We start from the raw sequence: 6634 nt of genomic DNA, 5'->3' as shown, positions 1-6634 counted from the left end.
GAGTTCTGGGATTAAAGGCGTGCGCCACCACCGCCAGGCCATACATACTTTGTTAGATATCATTATGATGATATTCAATAAAGGATGTCTTTGTGATTCTCCCCCATCCCTCCACCCCTCTTGAGTCCCTGTTCCCTTGTCCTAGGCTCTCACTTGATACTGCCTCTTATCCGTCCCCTGCGTCCTTTTGTCCCCTCCCATCCTTTGCCAAGGAACATCACTCCCTGATGGGCTCGTTTCTGGGTTTTTAGGTTTCACCCAGACTTATACCTGTTACACACAAACACCTCGTGGGCGAGGATCTTCACACAGGGAACACATACAGATTGTTGTTGTTGTTGGTGGTGGTGGTGGTTTTTCTTTCTGAGTTTTGGTCACCTTACACTTTGCAGATCCATCTGTTTCCTGAAAATTCATGATTACAATTTTCTTCACAGATGAATAATACTGCTTAGATAGCATGCAAAACCTGATGTCTTATGCACATATAACAGTATAAAATTCCATCACTTCTTTTCCTTTCTCATGCCAAATAGCCTTCTTTCTACGTAGACGACGTGAGAGGAGAAACTATGTTATTTGAAGTTAATACACTCTGCACATCGGGGGGAAGTGTCATATTTTGCCTCCCCCACCACTTCTCATTCCTTCTTTTGTATTTATACTATGTATCATATGCAAATGATATGGATATGTAAATATTAATATACATACATATGCATAAAAGAGAAAAACCTGTGTTATTTGTCTGAGTCTATCTTATACCTGACATGATTTCCAAATCTAACCATTTTCCTGCAATGCTGTAATTTCAGGTTTTCATTTTAGTAGTAGTAGTAGCAGTGTGTGTGTGTGTGCGCGCGCGCGCGTGCGTGATGTGTAGAGGTGAGACCTGTGTGAGCCATGACTGAACATGTGGAAATCAGATGGTTCCCTGCTGAAAGGGCCTCTCTTGTGCCTGCCGTGCTGGTAGCGCAGTTTAGCTGGCCCACCATCTCCAGGCTATGTTCCCGTCTCCACCCCCGTTTTTGACACGGAAGAGCTGAGATTACAGATGAAAACTGAAACCACGGCACCTGACCATAGGTCCCAGAGGTCAAACTCGTGTCTTCAGGCCCCCAGAGTCCTCTGTTCCCAGCCCAGAGTTCCATTTTACAGCTGAATCAAATCCCATTGTACATACGGACCACATTCTCTTTATTCCTTCGTCTGTTGATGGACATCTAGACTGGCTCCATATTGGTCACTTTCCCCATTACTGCGATAAAACGCCGGACAAGAGGCAGTTTAAAGAGAGAAGGGCTCATTTTGGCTGTCAGCTTGAAGTCAGGGAGGGGTGTCACCAGCCAATGGGGCTCTTGCTTTCCTGTCAGCAGCCAATGGGGCTCTTGCTTCCCTGTCAGCAGCCAATGGGGCTCTTGCTTCCCTGTCAGCAGCCAATGGGGCTCTCGCTTCCCTGTGTCCTCATCAATAGTTGTTTTTGTGGAGATTTTTTTTCTTCTTTTTCTGATGATAACCTTCTGACTAAGGTGAGTTAGAATCTCAAAACGGGATCTTCTTAAGATTTATTTTATTGAATATATATATATGTGTGTGTGTGTGTGTGTGTGTGTGTGTGTGTGTGTGCATTCTGTTTGCATGTTTGCTTGCAAGCCCGAAGTGTTCATCAGACCTCATTACAGATGGCTAGGAGCCACCATGTGGTTGCTGGGAATTGAACTCAGGACCTCTGGAAGAACAGTCAATGCTCTTAACCACTGAGTCATCTCTCCAACCCCTCAAAACAGTTTTAATTTGGATTTGTCTGGTGTCTAAGGATGTTGGCCATTTTCCAAATAGTTATCAGCTGTTTGCTTTTCTTCTTTTTGAAAATTACCTATTGAGTTCACCTGTCCACCTACTGACGGGATGATTCGGTGTTTCGTTTTTAAGAGTTCTTTATTCTGGATGTTGACTCCCTGTTAAATGCATAGCTGGGACAGACTTTCTACCCTGCAGACGGTCTCTTCGTCCTGCTAATGACTTCCTGCACTGTGCAGAATAATCTCCACTTTAGATAATAATCCCGTGCCGTTCATCCTCTGTTCTTGGGATTGCCTCCTATGTTGCCGTGTTCCCTATGTTCCGTTTGGAACGCCCTCACCACGTCTACACTGACGTGTTTTCCCTGCTTTCCTCTAGCAGTTTCAGGATTCAGAATGTTTTGGGTGTAGGACAGGAGGTGCATATCCACCTTCCTTCTTCTTAGGACTGATAGCCAGGCTTGCTGGTATCCCTAGCCGAAAATGCCAGTGGGCGTGGCTTGGGGAGACCCCAGATAACTGGATCATAGTCTTCACGTCATCAGATGGTCTCGTGCATTGTATCCGCTTGTATTTATAGTTCTTATTGAGAGAGTTTGCTTGTTCCTGTAACTTTGTTGCTTGCTTTGGGTTGGATTCTAGCTGGGTTATTTGTTGCTTTCTCTTCTCTCCTATTAGCGTTAGGGCTTTGCTGGTTTACTGTGTTGGACACAATGAATCCCTCCTTAGTCCATCATCCCCGCTCATCACCCCACTTAGGAAGTGTTTTCTTGGTTGGGATTTTCTTCCTCCTCTGTGTTTAGAGTTCCGAGGTGTCTTGGTGTCTTGGGCAATGCTGGCTTTGTGGCTATTAACTGCTTTGTGTCTTGTTTATCTTGATATGTCTTGATGTCTTCATGAATGTTAAAGGATAACGTTCATCCCTGTTGCTGACTGTCTTCTTCGGGCCATGGGTTGAGTCCTTGCTTCATATGTCTGCTCATATATATTCCCTTTGTAGTTGTTGATTCTTTTATAAGCAACTCTTAAATTCTTCATCTGCATCTACACTAGCTCTGTGTCTTCACACTTGGCAGCTGAGTGATCTTGTGGAGCGGTGGCATTGCTGTCCTTGGTCATGTCCCTTACCATCCTTCATTGTGCCCCTTGTGTTTCCGCATTGTAACTCACATCTCTATTGGTTTGGGTCTTCTTCCTGGTCTCAAAGGGATCCCCTCAGGAGTGACTGTCTCTTGCAGGCTTCCCCTTCAGAACCATTGGGAGCAGAAGAGCAGATGCTGTGACAGCCACAAGACAGAGAAACACACTTCAACCTGATGAGATTCCACGGCTGCACCACACCACTGATGCCTGGGGAGAAAAATACGCAAAAAAAAAAAAATGAAATAAAGGCTGGAGAGGATGAAAGAACAAGGGATTAAAATAATAATAATTCATGATTTGGGATAATTAAAAATCATAAACATAAATGAAAGAAGAGTAAAGGAAGTTAAAAACATGAAGGACGATTAAAAATACAAAGAAAGTCAAAATGCTACAAAAGCGGAGGCAACTATCAGCAAAAATGTCTGCCCACCAGGCAGTGGTGGTGCAAGCCTTTAGTCCCAGCACTCAGGAGGCAGAGGCAAGCAGATCTCTGTGAGTTCGAGCCAGTTTGGTCTACAAGAGCTAGTTCCAGGACAGGCTCCAAAGCTACACAGAGAAACCCTGTCTCGAAAAGAAAAAGGAAAAGAGAAAAGGCTGCTCAATCATGGAAAAATGTGAAAGGAAAATGACATAACTACATTAGAATCTCAAAAATCAAAAGAAATAGTTTGAAAATAAGGTAAAGTAAAAATTTAAAGTAAAAAAGAGAACAGAAAGAATCAGAAAAAAAAAGAAGTATAAAGAATCAGAACAAACTCCTGGGCTCTCAAACCTTGAGTTTTCCATTGAAGAAAACTGATTTTCCCTTTGAGTGGGAGTCAGAGCGTCTTGGTTGGGAGTGAACTCGTTACTCAGCAAACTGCCCGATGTGACCGACTGCGTTTGTTCCTCTAGAAGATCCACGGGGTCAGTTATATCCCTACCAGCTCAGGGAGGCTGTGACACTACCCGGTGCCCACCACAGAAGTCAGACCCTTCCTCCTTCGGACTGCAACCCCAGCCACCTTTTCCAGCAAGCTGGAAGACTTGAGTTCCTTCCCCAGTGTGCACAAGGGAGACCTGATGTGGGTATTTTCCAGCGAGGTTCCCAGGAGCGGTGAGTGGGAGGCTGGCCCATCAGTGTGAGCATCTTATCTCTCCACTTCTCTCCTGGACTTTGGTTTTTAATCTCCTTTGCTACCCAAGGGTTCCTTGATTGATTGATTGATTGATTATGTACACGGTGTTCTGTCTGCATGTATGCCTACAAGCCAGAAGAGTGCACCAGATCTCATTACAGATGGCTGTGAGCCGCCATGTGGTTGCTGGGATTTGAACTAAGGATCTCTGGAAGAATAGCTAGTGTGCTCCTATCTGCTGAGCTATCTCTCCTTTGCTACAGTTCTTAGAGCCTAACCGTGAGGCAAGGCGGAAGGATTGATCTGATGAGAACAAGAATCTAAGCAGTCCCAGGAACCGCACACAACTCGCTAGCAGCTCCTGAAGGGTAGGGAAGCAGTACCTGGAGGCCACAGGGAAGCGCAGACCAGCTCAAACTGCCTCCAGACCCTGGAAGGAAAGCAAAACTCAGCAAACAAAGCCAGGGTCTCGTTGCATGGGGGCGACAGTACCTCACATGACCACCAGAGGGCGCTCCAAACCAGCCAACCCAGACCCTCCTCAGCGAGGCACTTCCCCGCAGAGGTCAGCCTTCCGCCAGAATACTTTCCGAGCCGCTGAGGCTGCTGCAGCCTTAAGAGGCCAGCCAAGGATTGCCGTCAGAGCATCATCCCCAGAGGCACCGAGGAGACAGGAAACCTGCATCCTGCCTGATGATGTTCAGCCTGGGTTGCATCCCCTGGTCCTGCCAGCGGGCTCATCCCATGGGAGCCCGGGGCAGGGCCAAAGGCAGGGCGCCCACGGGGTGAGAAGAGGGGCCGCAACCCGAATGCTCCCTCCAGGCGCCGAAGGAGAAGGAGTCCCCGGAGGATCAGGCAGAGGCAGAGAAGCCTGCTCTCCAGGTTCATGTGAACAGAGGTGAGGTCCAGGTGAGCCAGGACTCTCGCACACACAGCAGGTCTCCCACCCAGCAGCGACCCTTAGCAGGGTGAGTGGACAGCCGGGGCTGCACACTGTTTCCAGACTATGGGGCTGTGAGTTCGTACTTTAAAACTAGATTTAAGAGCCCCTCCTAGGCCTCATTAAATTTCTGCGTGGCTCGGAGCACCACGTTCCACAGAGACCCTTGCCCAGGTGCTGGCGGGTGTCAGGTAGATGTGTTTGGTTGGTGTACAGTCCTATGGCAGTTGTAATTAACGCCCGCGGGTGGAGCGCTGTAGGCCACAGGGGCCCTGGCCTGAATCCAGGGCAAACGGATTTGTTGTGAGCGTGGTGCAGAGCCATGGCTGGAGCTGAGTCACGTTCAGAGAGGCGTCCAGCTCACCCTCTGATGGCAGCCCCCCCCCCTGTACTTGGCTTGGCTGGGTGTGGCCTGCTCTTGACCTAGCTTAGAAAGGTGGGTTAGGGGAAGGCCAAGGTGGAGGGTCGAGAGCAGTTTCTTTCTCTTTCACAGAGGTGGCCCCTCTCTACAGCATTCCCACAGTAGCATAGGGGTTTTGGCACCCCACCCCCGCCCCATCACCGACCCCCAGGGCCTATTCCAGCATCCACTTCTCTCCTCTGCCAGCCCTCCCTAGAATTGTGGGAAGCAACGCAGCCCCCCCCCCCCAACTCCAGCCCAAGGCCAGGCTAACTTTAGCCAATCAGCAGTCCCACTGGTTTGGATGACTCTAATCTCAGGTGGATTGGTTAGTGTCTCCAAACAAGCCCTGAGGAAAGAAGGGTTTTAACAGTGGTTGAGAGAGTCCCCTTGGTTCTTCTGAGACTGGAAAATCTACTCTTTCCTTCTGCTGGGTGGGAGAGAAAAAAAATATTAGCTCCTGAAGCTGATCCCACCCAGACGAAAGAGTGGGAGGGAGGAGGAAGGGAGAGGGGGAGGAGACCCCAGAAGCAAACAGAAGGGGAGAGAAACCCCCAGACTTGGTTGACAGAGTCAACCTGGATCCAGCCATGCTTGTCACCGGGGTTATAAGGATCTTCCTCCTAACAGAGCCAGTACAGAAATTTCAACTTTAACTTTAGTCTTTTGTTTTGTTTCATTTTTTAAAAAGAGTCTCATGTAGCCCAGGCTGGCTCTGAACTTACTATGTAGCTAAGGGGAGCCTTGAACTTCTGATCCTCTGCCTCCACCTCCTGAGTGCTGAGATTACAGATACACATCACTCCTGACTTTGTGTCCTGCTAGGGACTACCCAGGTATGGACCCAGAACTTTCATGCTAAGCCAGTGCCCCACCCCATCCCAGTCCACTGTGTTTTCAAGCCCTGCATGCTTCTAGAACAGAAGGAAGGTGTCACTCCAGACCCATTAGGGTCTCTGAGATCAGTACCAGCTCCAGGGTCCTTATTTCCCAGCCCCAGCTCTGTCTCTGCCCTGACCCTGGAGGCTTCTGGCTCTCGGTTGTGCACTCTGGGATGTCTGTGCTCCTGGGCCAAAAAGTCATGCTGGCATCTTGGGCCCCGCCCTTGCAGATTTACTACCTACCCACCGTTTCCTTCTCGAGGCTCTCCCAAAGGCAGTCTGCCCTCTCCACTCCAAGTGGAGACCAGTCAGTGACAGGAACTGTGCCCAAATGCTTAAGTGTGTGC

This window comes from Alexandromys fortis, unplaced genomic scaffold, assembly GCF_014885135.2.
Source record: "Alexandromys fortis isolate MF-2015 unplaced genomic scaffold, M_Fortis_MF-2015_v1.1 scaffold_46, whole genome shotgun sequence".
NCBI lineage: Eukaryota > Metazoa > Chordata > Mammalia > Rodentia > Cricetidae > Alexandromys > Alexandromys fortis.
This window is presented reverse-complemented; position numbering follows the sequence as displayed.